The following is a 15,364-nucleotide window of genomic DNA, read 5'->3' as shown; positions in this document are numbered from 1 at the left end:
ATAATCAGGGAACCTGCACCCAAAATCTCTTAATTACATGGATCATTCCTCTCTTTGTTAGGCACAGCACATTCCTGAGAGAGAGAGAGAAATAGAAAGTGCTCAGAGTGCTCCAAAAGAAAATAATTCAACAACAGCATTTTATTTAAGTCAACATCCCTACAGTGTTTGAAATTAAGTCAGTCATCAAGGTCTTATAATTAAAGCCTTGCACAATTATAAAATAATTAGGGCCTGATCTTGTAACATCTCCTGTCTGGAGAACGCACACATCAGATTCCCTTGGAATACTTGTACACTAGGCACAGCCGCTGCTAGCATTGATGAACTAGCTTTACACCAACTAGCTTAAGTACCGAGCAAAGCTCAGAAAAGGCTCCCATCTTAAATATTTACAGGTCTCCTTAAGCACATTTTTGTGGTCCACACTGCATTCTGTCACTGTAACTGCCCTGCTAGCAGAAGCCAGCCTAGACCATTTAAAACCGCAGTGTAGCTCTCTATTACTCTGATGAGTATATGCTATAGTAATAATTCTAAGCCTCTAGTTTCCCAGACTGCCTAAGGATGCCAGATATCAGTTCCCATAGTATTAATAAACAAAAGTATTTTAATAAAAAGATCTATGCCCAACTAATCCTTAGGGCTTTAGTTACAGAAGCCAAATCAGAATTGGGGAAGTATAACTGAATTATCTCTGGTAACAGTTTTTCTCAGCTACAGTGAATGCTAAAACAGGGTAGTAATGTTTGTTTTCCCCTGTTTCTCTCAGATGCTAACAGACTTTCTTTGTAAAAAGTGAATAAAAAAAAAATCAATGTCTATCTATAGCTATGCAACTGAATGTCATTTGTAATTTTAAAAGCTGCACTGGGCATTCAGAGCATAATCATACTTCAAATTATGTCCTTATTTTACACCACAGAAATGGCTGCATGAAAATGTAGTAACAGCCTGAGAAATAAAACTCATAGTCCCCTGAAATGCTTTGGAAATTCTCATTCTTGCGTACAGATTTCACACAACGATGTTAGACTACAGGTTTTACAACCAAGTGAAAACTAAAATGTTAGAAAATACAGGTTAACCTCTCAATATTCTTTCAGAAACTGTGATTAAGGATGCCTTACTTGATGTTAGTAATAAGACTTTGGAGATATAAAACACTGCTAAGATCTAACTATTGTTCTGAACCAATGTGTGTATAATAGCCCCCCCAGAAGGGACTAACTAACCAGAGATTCAAGCAATTCAAAATATACGCCAAGCAAAACTACATTTCACTGCCAAAAGTTTTCCCCAAGAGGTGAATAACATTTTCCATAAGTCTGTGGAAATGACTGAATTAAGTTTGGTAATGAAATACTCATAGCTACTTTTTATGTATGATTCAACATTTCATTTCTCTACTGAAAAATACGGGTTGCATTAATTACATAAAAGGGAAGCTCATATTTATTATTCAATGAAAAGATTCACAGTCTAAACCACAATATTTTAATACACTAGGGAATATTTATCTCAATGTTTAAAGCATGAAATTTGCTTATCTTAACCTACTTTTCATCCTGAAAAATTATTTATATTATTACAGTTTAATTTTACAGAATTTCAATTACGCATAAAATACATTGAACATATTTTGTATTAAGTGGTGCTAATTATACAGTGGATATTTTGTAATTAAAATAGCTTGGTTCTAATTTTCATAAAGTTCTGTACATAGACCAATTCAACAACCACCAATCACAGCACTACTAATGGGTTCAGGAACAGAACATTTTTTCATGTTCTTTTCCCAGCAAGAAATATTGAGGCAACCCCGTCTGTGTGATGCCCAACATTTCACTTGGGAATCTCCGCTTTGCTTTCTGACCTTTTTGGGGTTACTCCCTATACACACAAGCTTCTCTACTGATGTTGGCTATTGTGTTGCGCATGGGAATATAGCTCTTACAGGAGGCGAAAGCTATGTAGAAAGGCAGCTTTTCGGTTAATGTAAATTAATATAGCAGAGGCCTGAAGTATGAAAACCCAGTGCCTTAATTTGACCCAGTGGATTAAGAGAAAAGAGAAATGAGATGAAATATTCTTGGTGGACTTCATTGCTGAGAAAAAGCACTGGGCTTTCATGCTCAACAAACTTAAGCATTGTATATGTGTATCATTTGATTTTTAAAGCAGATACATGGATGTTCACAATAAAGCCTGCAGGTTACATCTGCTTGGATCATACTATCAAAATCCAACAGAAAACGACTTCTGGTTCCTCCCCCCCCCCGCAAAAAAGGCGTTATCCCAATTATTAATATTGAGTGGCTGGAAGGAATGAGGAGTCCAGATATCAATGGTGGTGTTAAAATTATAAAAATTACTTCAACAGAAAATTACGTTATAAACTGGCAATTTCTTGGAATAACCAAACAACGTCAACTCAGAGTTTCCATGATTAGCTTCAACCAGAGGCTCCTCATCCTGATCACAGCCAAGCCATTGCACGGCTGGACAATCATTCTTAAGAGTTGCGACTGTCAGTCTCACTGCTGCTGTTGACATTAAACTAGTATTTTCACTTTCTGTGGAGGAAAGAAGCATTCATTAAAGTGGAGAACATGTGATGAGTCTTCCTGTCTTCCTTCTCCACTATTATTAAGAATGCAGTCACTGTGGGAGAAGAACTGGTTGAGAAGACAGTCTGAAGTAAAGAAGTCCTGAGTGTCAACATGATGACATGGTGCCCTAAAGAAATCCACCCCTTCTTCCCATCACACTGTGAGTTTATATAAGTTGTCCTTCCAGCTGCCTTCCCTCCTGATCCCTAGAAAATCAGGACAAACTGAGACCTATAGAATTGGAAGTATGTAGGTGATGGCCCATAGTGTTACAGGGGAATAAAGTGAGTTAAATGAAGCATTTCTTCCTCACAGCAATGAAGAAGACCTGAAAGGATACAGACGTGTTGAAGAAACTTTAGAAGATGTTAGGGGCAAGTAATTAGTTTTGCTTTTTATTTGGCTCTATACAATTTTGTTTACTTAAATGCATCCTTCTGGGAAAAGGATGAGCTAAGATTGGCTGTAATTACACTGTGCTCCTCTGCCTGATGCTAACACCACTGAAGTCAATAAGAAACTTAAAGGCCTCATTTCTGGACCCATTTGAGAGCTTCTTCTTCCATCCTGAACCATATACTTGCTCATATATTCCTTCTCCACCCATTCTTTAAATTAAGCTTAATCTGAGGAACTCATGTAATTAGTTAATTTCTTTTTAATTCCATGTCTTTTTTTAATTTTTATTTTGAAACACATTTATGATCTGCTCTGAATTAAAATAAACTTTATGGCAAGGCCATGTCACAGTTTATTCAGGATAAAGCTAATGAGTTTTCACATATAAGTTTTACTGTTTGCGATAAATTCTGCTCACGAGGCACACCTAAGTACAAACGCAGGCATCATTTTAATTTATAAAAAAGTGGACAGTATCAAAATAGAAATATCAACAGCAGCACTCTTCTGGTCTAGCTTTCTCCATGAAATATGGAACAGCTAAAGTATTCAAGCAATTCCTCAAATTTATGTGCTGAAAGCTATTCAAATATAAAATAAGCACTAACAAATGGGCAACCTTGTCAGTTGCAATGCTAATAAATCAAATTCACCAAGGTAAGTTAGCTACATTTTCAGTACAAGTGGATATATCATAAGAGCTTGATAATGATACAACTACCAGAAAAATAAATGTGCATTCTCTGACCTTGACAATAATTCACTAACAGCTTGCCTTACAATTTTCCTAACATTGAGCCACTCTTCACAGGCTATCTAAAAAGTGTTTATATTTCTGTGGATGGAGAGTTTCATCTGTGTCATCACTACTCTATTAGGGATTTTAGTGCAGTATTAGGTTAAATTATAGAAAAAAATACATTTCAGGATAAGAGTCTATGAAACTGCCCAGGGGAATATGCGGGCTAGGGGTCAGAGGAACACTAGAGGGCTTTGTTGTATTTGGTTCTTCTTTTCTTTTTCTTTTGAAAGACTGATATGATAGTCTTCACAGCATTTCACATGGCTCTAAAACAATCAAAGGTGGATTTCCTTTACTGATTTGTTACTCCCTAAATCAGTTCATGAATGGGATTGCTCCTGAGCTTGTAAGGAAGAAGCACCTTGCCAGTATTGGACCCTTAGTAAATCTTACTGGGACTAACTTGGAAGAACAGTGACTTCAATGAGGAGAGAACAAAAGAATCTGTTTTATTTTAGATTGGTGAAATGATGGAATATGCCCTTTTTCATTACTTTATAGGGTGAATTACAGACAGGGAAAAGAACTATTTAATCTAGAGGATGGTGTCAGTGCAAAAACAGTTGGTTATAAACTGGCCATGAAAAAAATTCAGGCTTAAAACCGAAATAGGAGAGTGTAGGTCTTGACAACGAACCTAAGCAGTTAGAAGATGGAATTTGATAACTTCGTGGAAAGGATCACATGATGCAGTTCCAGAAGAGACATGAAACTGAATCTGGAGGTCTTCACGTTTCTAATGTGAGCTTCAAAGAGGGGATAAGGGAATAATGCAGCTCCTTTGCATGCTCTTTACAGCCTATTAGGGTTAAATAAGGATTCCTTTGTCTTCACTAATCGGAGTATTTTATCCCCTGGTGATTGTTCTCCTCTTTGATAAGTCAGTTTAAAACATGCACAGAGGGTAGCAGTAAGGCGTTCCACAACACAAAGTACAACAACCACTGCCACCACCATTTGTGCTGTGTTTATCTGTCTTCCCATGATCCTGTGTTGCCAAGAGACACTTATAGAGAGGAACCTTGTTACAGAACTGTTCCCAAGAATCTGCATTCAGCACCACAAAATGACCCAAAAGAAAAACCATCAAGTAATCCACATGACCCACCACATCACTTTAGGGATCTGAGTCACTTTAGGGATCTGGGGTTAAATATCAAGACCAGTATATTTCATAAAGATGTACCAACTCTAACGGTACCTGTCATTAAAAATAATATATAACCATTAGTAAGTTATATGGATTACAATTACTTTCACAAAGCTAGAAAAATGTTGAGAAATGTATTTCCGTTGCTCTTTGAAGAAGCCATGCATAAAAATCACACTTGTTTTTTTGTTTTTAAACTTTCAAAGTTAACTTTTTACAGAAATAAACTCAAAGGCCAGTATCTCTGCCCTGACTGGAAATATATCAACACGTGCAACCAGCTTTGGGTGTACAGAATTCAATTACAAAGAGGGCTTGACTCACTTTACTCTGATTTTTTTCCATTGTCTAGAAATCTGAAACAATGGGAGAGACAGAGAAGAAAGCGTACTTATCTAATTTTAAGATTTATTCTTTTTAAACTGAGTCAAGGAGCATAGCTTTTCAAGGGAGGTTTAGATTTTTTACTTTTCAGCAAATACATTTTTCTCTCGCAAAGTGCAATGTGTGTAGGAGTCAGCTCACGTAGAAAGTGGTTCCCTGATCAAAACAGATGGCATGCTGGCAGGGTAAGTTTTAAATGGCAGAGTGTTGATGTTGAAAGATTTCAACAGCAGCTTCCATGACAGGGACAGAGACATAAATGACAAATACAAAATACAAAGACATTTCAATAACTTACCAGTGTATCACTCTAAGTTAATATTTCTCTCTTGGTTCTTAGGATGCTAGAGGGAGCCTTCCTAGCTGTGGGCACAAGGCTACATTCTAGCTCAATAAATCTCACAGAACTAATGAGGATTCTATTTTTAGGACAATGAAGCATGAAAACTAAGGCTTTACTGGCATGGGAATGGAATAAGCTGGCTACTGGAAAGGTTTTTAACAAATCTCTTGGTGGAACAGAGTGACCAAGTAATTTTTTTCCTGAATTACTGATCTCTTCGAGTTCTCCTGGAAGGTTTTGATTAGGCTATCGGAGCTTTTATCACATGTGTTTTAGTTATTCATCCACTAATCTGTGAGGCACAGTAAACCGAAGTGTTCAAACTGGGGAGTCTGTGAGGGGCCTTTTCAATGTGTGAATAAAATTTTCATATTTTCCAAATTTTAAAAATAATTTAACCAGAGAAATTATTTCAGATATCCAGATTTACAGATCTCCTGTCCTTGCTCTTGCCTCTTCAGTTCTTATTCCTTTTATATATACCTGTAAGTCAATAAAGCTAAAAGTCAGCTTTTAGAAGTTCTTGATATTTGTTATTCTCCAAACATTTCCTCATCTTCCCCTGTTTTCACAGGCTCTTCCTTGATTCTCTCTGTCTTGGCCTTTTTTTTTTTTTTTAAAGACTGAGGCTAATCTATCTTTTCTCTAACCTTCTTATCAGTACTCTAATGCTTTTCATTCTTTCCATCTTTCCAGATTCAGTTCTGCACTCAGCTGTCCACAAAGCGTTTACTACCAATAAGATATGGCAGGCAGTTTTGTAGTTTTTAAGGCAAAAATAGAGTAATTTAGCTTTAATTCAGCTCCTTGCTGCAGAGGGGGATGCACAAGATGGAATGACAGGGATGCTTGGTAACAGCACTGGGAAGCAACAAGTCACCAAAAGGAGATCAACAATTTCTTTTTCCTCTGCAATGAGAAAGGTGTGTAGATGTCAGCTTGTACAGGAGGTACTCCCTGATGAAAAGAAGTGATATATAGCCAAGGCAAATTTAAAGTATTTTACAGAAACATTTTTCTCATAAAATAATCTTGGCAGGAACCTATTCAGAGGCCTGACATGAACAACAGTATTTAGTAACTTCTTTGTAGCTTGCTCAAAGAGATAATGGGGGGAAGAGAAGCAGGACGTGATAGCTGTTAAATTTGTCTTTAATTGTTATATCTGGTAATGGCTGTGGCAAAAAATGAACAGTGAGCAGATTCTATACAGTCTCCAAGGCATTGGTTTTATGCCTGTGATAGATTATAGGTGACCTTTTTTACAGTCTGTGCTTTCTATGAAATACACCAGAGTAAAAAAGTGCACAAGCTTTTTTCTCTCCCCCCCGCCTTTTTTTTTTCTTCTTTATCTTCTAACTAGTTCCATGGAAATAATCCCATCTCTATATACCATTGATATGAACCAATGTGGGTTAGATTGAAACAGAAAGTCTAGGTAAATGTAAATTAATAAATACATAAGTACTAAATACTGAGTAATCCATGGTAAATGGTAGTAATGCATAATAATAGTAAATACCAAAGAATATAATGGTCCCAATTTAAAATTACTCTGAAGGGCATGTATAGACCACATATTAAAAGTTACTACGGAAGGTTGCATCCCTCTCCATAAGACAAAATATACTGTATCTTCAAGGAGCTACATCCCAGAAATTGAGTTGTGCCCTTGCACGGTTCCTAAGTTGCCACCTATCACCACAATAACGGCATTATTGAAGGGATATGATAAAATATGGGGTGTTGTCTCATTCAGCTAAAATGACACAAACCAAACTGCAGCAAATTTAAAGGTGTTTTTAATTATTTGATATGAAGAAACTTGAACTATCTTGTCCATAAGATACGCATTAATTGGCATGAATAAGGCAAGGTTAGGGAACAGCAAAGTAACGAAACTCCCAGTTTTCAGTAAAATTCTTTTCACTTCCCCTTCCAAAATAGTTTGCTTATAGTGCTAATAAAAACCTACAGCCACAAGCGACCTCAATTATTTCTCTCCAGAGCAATTGTTAGCAGTGAATTAGCACACCTGAATTTAAGTTTTTGCCTTTATACATATCTAAAATAAGGCTGAGTTAAATTGAAGTATCCTTGTCAAGTGCCTGCCTTGGTAGTAGTTTGAACTGCTAACAAGAACTTCTAGACAAACTCGACTAAAATTAATCAGCTATGTGCAGCACAATACCAGACTTCACACTTACATGCCTAACTAAGAATTCATACATTAACTTTTAGCAGGCAGGTTTGAATATTTAGGCCCGTGTTTCCAGTTTTGCACTAAATTCCACTATTTTGCTTTGGTTTATACGCTCAGACTTGGAATAACATGCCACCCTTTCTACTAGCATGATCTGAATCCACAAAAATGGCACCCACAAAACCAGATGGCCAAAATCAGTATAGTTTTCTCCTTGAATATTATGTGTAAAAAGAAGCCTTTGCAGACTATCTTCTGGAATGAAATTCAATGACAAGCTTTGTGATACAGTTTTATTTTCATTTATTTGCCATTTCTATGCCAAATAAAAGCTTTATTTAAGCAAAAGGGGCAATACCGATTATGCTCTGGGTTTACTACTGCTAAGAGTCCTAAGATAAAGCAAAGTACTTTCTGAGTAGAATTTGAAAGCAGAAAGGGGGAAATCAGAAGCAAAAATGAAGTGCATTTACCACGAGTCACTGCAATTTATGGTCATGGCAATATAGTTTGTCAAAGTATCAGTATGTCATGAATTCCCCTTCAAAACCTGACTGTGCCAATTAGTGTTCCACTGGTCTTTTCAGGTTTGCTGTTCACTGTCTGCAGACCTTCCTCTACTAGGAAAAGCTTAGTGATTCATGCCATTGAGCTCTCTAGTTTGTCCTACCTAGTGCAAAGCAGCTAACAGCTGAGAAGCAAGACTGACAGTATTGAGTTTGTCTATCTCAAGTACTTAGAATCATGAGTCACAGTCCAATATCCTGAGCTTTAGAGAACAATCTGAGGGATCCTCTTATTTGCCTTCTGGTCTTTGACACTTAGGTAGTATTTTCTGGCTTTTCTCTGCAAAACCAGAAAAGCCTGAAAGGTAGCTTTCAGTAAATAAATAAAGAAAATACAAACATAAGTCTTAAATTTAGTCACTTTGCTTTAATAAAAGCACAAACCATCTGAAGGCTTATAAAATGTCAAGATCTGCCTATTGTGCTAACCTGTTCAACTTCAGGCAGCACCCATTCTGAAAGAGGAGAAATGCAGCAGTCTGGGCATTGCATCCCTCCCACTTCTCTGTGAGAGAGTGAAGTGTTAGCAAAACAAAAGCAGCTGGCAGCTAGTAGTAGGAAACAGCTAAAACGGCCAGTGTGGGACAAAGGGAGAAATGCAAGACAGGAAATAAAAAGCTGCAAAAGCCCTAAAACAAACCAGAAAAAACATAACCCTAATATTTTTTCCTAATAACATTTATATCTGGATCTGTCAAAGTCTGACAGATTAACGATATCATAACTCTGGGAGACCTAGAAGTCCAGGATATTAATTGAATGCTACTCTGATCCCCAGTATTGAGGACCAGCGTTAGGAAAAGCTCACCATTCAATTCTTGGTAACATAACCAAGTGTTGCTTCTGACATCAAACCTTAGAAAATGGTGGTGACTTTTAAATTGCTTAGCATCATTTTTACTCCAGCTAGCTCCAAGATCAGATCTCACATGGGTCAAGATGAAAGTGCACATAGAGATCCTTTACTTCCAACCAGAGCTGCCTTAATCGGACAAGCCTGCTACCACTGAGCCTCTGACCCACAATTACCATAAACCGCTCAGCAAAATGAGTCACTACACTCATTTCAGTGGCAAAAGACTGCTTATTTGCTTGTTGTACTGTTACCCAAACATTCCATCCATTCAACCCCAAAATTTTACTTGACAGAAACCTACTGGATTTGGGGGAACAAAAAACAAAAACAAAACAAAACAAAAAACCAAAACAAAAAAACCCAGAAAAATGGAATAGGAAAATGGAAGATACACAGAATCAGACACCTGGCTAGCAGAGCCATCATCACCAAGCAGGTGTCTAGTTAAGTTATTCAGCAATGAACTGAGGCATGGCACCTGTTGACAGTTTCATCATTAGCCATTCTCGCAATGGTTTAATACGATGACATCCTGGTAGACTAATCATTCAGAAAATAAAGAAATAATATTAGTTAGAGTGAAGGGGAAGTTGAGAGGCACCACTACAGAAAGGGAACCCCAATCAACATCTAGAGCAGAGAAATACACAGAGAGAACCTGTCAATCTGGCAGGTGGAAATGGAGTACATGAACACAAGAATGCTTGTAAGTCAACGCACGGGAGCAGTGAAACACACTTAAAACCATATTCCCTTATAACAGCTTTTACACCTCTAAAAGAGGCTGATCAGTTCCTTGAGTATTACAAGACCTAAAACACTTCTAGACTGAGATCCTAGCACTCTGCAGATTGACATGATCCCTATCTTCACAGCATCATAGGGCAGACAACTGCCAGAGAAAATGGACCCATTCCTCTTTAAAGGGGACAGATAACATGCACCAGTGGGATAAAAAAAAAAAAATCACAAGAAAACAAGAATTTCACATATCATGTTGAATTGAACAAAGAAAATAGGAGATTCGCTGTTAAACCAAAATGAAGAGAGCTATGATTCACTGCTCCAAAGTAAAAACATGTGGTAAGAGATACGGATGCCATAATTTAAAAACTAAATATTGTACCTGTGAATTACTTGAACAGAAAAGCCACAAACATAACTTCCTTTTCACCCTTCAACACAGAAAAAGAACTGAAATCACAAAGCAGCTGAGACTTAATACTGACCTGTAAGCCATTTAAGTATTCCCAAAAATAATTTTCATGATCACATGCCAGTTCTACAGAAGAGCAACACACAGGTTGTACCGTATAAGCATGGTACAACCAAGCTTACTTATTGTACTTGAGCAACTACCACCCCTTTTTTATAAAGAATATTATCACTGTTGCTCTAACACTATTGCAGCATGTATTGTACTGCTGGCACTATCTGCCGATGGGCATATTTAGCACTATGACAATTGATTCTCCTAACAGCAAAGTCTTTAACTTCCCCTGGTGAACATATACTGATAATCTGAAAATTATAAGAAATGCCCACCCCTATTTGTCTACCATAGTTACATTTTCAAAATGACATGCATCATGAATAGATTAATCTACGACAAAATGTTGATTCAAAAATAATTTGATGTTCCAGGAATCTTCAAAAAGTTCCTCCTATTCTGCAACCCGTCTTTTAAAAATGCTGATTTTATAACCTAAAAACTGAATCCTTTTGCTGTGTACAGAATACAGTTCAATACACATTGACTACCAGACAAGTAGCCTATTACAAAGAGGCATTGTTCATGGCTTACAGTACATAATAAGTACTTACAATGACACAATATATTGCTCTGATAAGATTATAAACACGATATCAGAAGAAAATCCATAAAAATCTAATTATTCACACAAAAGTTACAGCATGAAAAGCTAGCTGAGGCATTTGGACTGAAGGTTTGAAATTATAATTAATTTTAAACATATAAGACTGCTGGTGGACTTAATTCCTACAGGAATTTAATTTTAAAATTTTACTCCTACATGTTGATTAGAATAGAGCTCCAAGGCTAAGAGGTTTTCAGTATTGCTTTTAATTTAATACAGATGTTTTATACAAACCCAGCTCAGGTTAGTAGAAATAGGGAAATCAGATGTTTAAGAGCTTAGAGATTCAAAGGTACCTGTAATGAACTGCTGTAAGTCAGTCTGCAAGAGGTTTTTCAACTACCACCTTTGAAAAGTTGGGAACAGGGAAGTACAAAAAGCAGTGCACAATCTGAGCTGCAGAGAGGAAAAACAGAATGAACTTGTCCTTCATGCTGACATAACCACAAAACTCAAGCGTTCTATCCACATTGCCACAATCACCTACTTGGGCTCCTATTAATATGAAGGACCTGACGCATAAATTTTTCTAGCTGCCAGTAACATGATACAGGAGTTTTGCTTCTCTGTCACTACCATGACCTCACATGAGTAATGGTAAAGTGTCTGGATGACAAGCTAAAGGTATGCAGAACACATATCATTAAATGAACTTTTAAACAGGCAGACCATCCCTGTGTGTCTTCATCTGTTCAGCTGCTGCAGCAGTGAAGTGAAGAAACGGAACAACATTGTAACCCAGGGTAGCATAGGGATGATTTGAAAAAGTTACTAAGATACTCTTCCCCTTCCCATCAGCAACAAAGAAGAGCACATGGGAAGGAAAACAAATACTCATCTTGCCAAGAGGCAGGTTTGTTAAGTTTTCAACCTCAAATGCTATGGAGTCAAACCTATTAAAGTTAGTGACAAGATGTTCATTGACAAGATGACTGAGTGCTAAAATCCCAACAGGACACAAGCGGAAGAAATCCAGTTCTTTGTTGTCTATGGTAAACATCAAGACCTCCAAGATATAGATATCTATATCTATATATATAAAACCAAGGAGGTATATATATTCTTATATATATCCTGATGATAAGAAAAAATGTGAAGACATGGAAGTCTCAATAGAGGATGCCAAAATCTGAGCAGAAAGCGGAAACAGCAAGAGAAAAGGTGAAGCTACGTTCTCTGCAAACGCTGCTAACTCAGAGCTTAGTGATGAAGGAGGTTTCAAACAGGGAAAAAGATTCAGTGAAACTGATGGATTATATGTACAAAATCTTGCCATGGTATTCTTAAATTTTAAGAACAATTTTTCAGGAAGACTACTAAGAACAGGAATAAGCAAGAGAGGAACAAGCAACAAACATGCTACAAGTGCAAACAAAATCTGACTGCATTCCTGTCACAGACTTGCAGAAAAAGAAAAGAATGCAGAATTTATTTATTTATTTTTTTACCAGTCAAGCTTTATTTAAAACATTGGAGTCCCTCTGTCATATTATATTCTCTGTTCCTCTTGCCTACCACCCTATTATCACACAGTTGTATATGTAAAATATTGAATTATAAAATTTTAATGAGATCCTAGCAATAGGAAATTTGGGTATATTACTTAAGCAATATGAAGACTCAAAATAAAGCCATCAGACCTATCAGAAAGTAAGAAAGAAGCAGAAGAACTAGCTGTCATACCAACATGAAGTCCAATTCTCCTTTTAATTATGCTATTGTGAATCTGTGATGTTGCAAGTATGAAATTGGTGAAGAATTTATCCTGTAGCCTGTGATGCCTGAGACTGAAACTCTACAGAGAGAAAAAGGAAAGCAGGACAAAGGTGAAAAGAAAAGAGGAACTCTGCTTATTTTTCTTTTCACAGGAAGGCGGAAAGCAAAATGGAAAAAAAAAAAGAAGGAAAAGAAAAGAAAAAAAGATGGAAAAATCCTTTTCTCCAAGAGATACCGTGAATAACAGAAAAGATGGGACTTTTCACCTCAGGTGTTAGACTTTTTATTGAAGAAGTCCCAATCCAGAAAAAGGGAAGAGAAGACAGTAGCATGTATTTCTACACCATCCAAGGACAGCAAATAAAGTAGGCAGATCAAAAATATTATTGAAAGTATTTTGTGACTTCTTTAATTTAAACTCTTCAGTTTCTCTTTTCCAAGAGACAAGCTCTAGAAGTCCACAAAATAGTGACTTCAGGTGAACTTTTGCAGAGAAGTTTTCATTCATATCGTTCATCGAACCTTTGTAAAAAGTCACATCACAAAATGCATGGCCTGAACCTTGAAAATAAGAAAATAGAGTGGTGATGCAATGAGAAAGTAAGAAACTTCCTCCATACTATATCTCTTGTGCATTGCCATGGCTCATAGGTAAACAAGTATTCTGTTTCCCAATTTATGCCAGCATAAAAAAAAAAAAGAAGCAGGAAGAGCACAGGACAGATACCACTAGGCCAGCTCATGAGAACAGGGAGTATGCTGCACCCATAAACTTGGGTGTATACGGCTCTGCAAACTGGGGAAGACATTATAATTGTGCTGTTGGTTTCTATATGCGTTTCTTGTAAATTGCCATAGATGTATGGATACTGAATTTTTTTTAATGAATCTGCCACATGCTTGATTCCATTGACTCAAGCAAGCAGCCTTTTGAACCCATGTATTTTCATGTCACTGAGGAGCTTGAAAAGAGTAAAACAATAGTAAAGTGTCAGGTACCTGTCTGCAAATTTTGGAATTGAATATAGTGCCTGTAACAGCTGGCTCCCAATTAGGAAGTCTCTTTCAGAATAATAAAAGTGAAATTAGTTTGTTTCTTTAAGAGAAAAGTTATGATCTACATACATATGCCCTTAAGACCACGCTCACCAACCATCTACCTCAGTCATAAATGTCAAGGCTTTGTTGTTTCAAGATGCTGCAATGAGAATTAGATAAATACCACACTCCCCCAGAAGAAGAGCGTAAGCTTCATTTACTCGCATGTTGTTCTCATACTATGTGAACAAATCTATGTTGAGTAGGTTTAGGCTAAACTACTGAGCAAATCTGCAAGGGGACCCTTCCATAGTGTCAGTACACGTTCAGCATTGACAAGTCAGGATCAATAAAGGCAAACATATCACAATTCAGGCCAGTGTCGGTAATGTCAAACACAGAGCTTCCTGCCAACAGTTAATCTAAGAGACAATGATTTGAAAATCACATCTAATTAAGCCTCCTGTTGGACTAGTAGGTCTAAACATAGCCTACATTTGGGAGATGTTACGTGTAATCCAAAAAAATAAGGTGTGGGGGTGCAGAAAGTCTGTTTACCACAGACATGTGACTTTAATAACTGTGTTCACCAGGAATAAACTTTGAACTTGGTGCAAATGCTATATGCACATGGTATTTAGATGGCCACCTCAGAAAATCCTGCCTCACTTAACAATTAAACTTAACTGTTAAACTCAGTGGTTTTCTCATAAATACAGACGTGTTAAGGCTTCTTTTGCATTCAATTATTGTATTGCCATTATCTTGCTTTATTCAAAGTAAAAAGACAGAATGTATGCCAATATGTACTTTAATTTGTCAGTTTTACTTGTTTTCTTCGTCAATGCTGCCACCTTCTGATAGTCAGAAGTTTCAGCAAGCATTTTAAGTCCAGTGTTTAGGTTACAACACTGTGGACAACTTCATAAACGCAGTCTCTGCAGCCCTCACACTCAGGAACCCTCTCTTCCCTCCCCAGTCCCATCTACTTCAGTATGGACAGAAGAGAGGATTTGCAGGATATAAATTTGTAACACAGCAAATGTTTATGAGACCAAACCTGAAAGATGCCGGAGCCGACATTTTTTCATCCGTCTGGTTCTAAACTGCCTGCACTTTCATGTCACTGAAGGCACTGAGAAGTCTTGGAAGTTGCTGGAAACTATGCTTTATGTCTTTTCGCCCTGTCTCCTGGAATATTTACCATGGAAAGTCCTTAGTTTTGTGAGTTTTAGACCCTATTTACTGTTTCTGTGCCGTAACAGTTTCCCAGTCTAAGTTCCTGGGTCTGTCTAAAGTATTGTTGAGCCTTTTCAGTTCAGTCAACTGTTTATCTGTTCTACCTGTCAAAGTCAAGGCTTCCTAGGGAAAGACAATGGTTCATATAGATGGAATAATTCCCTTGAAGGATATTAAAT

The sequence above is a fragment of the Larus michahellis genome, chromosome 5 (assembly GCF_964199755.1).
Source record: "Larus michahellis chromosome 5, bLarMic1.1, whole genome shotgun sequence".
NCBI lineage: Eukaryota > Metazoa > Chordata > Aves > Charadriiformes > Laridae > Larus > Larus michahellis.
Note: the sequence above shows the minus strand (reverse complement) of the source record.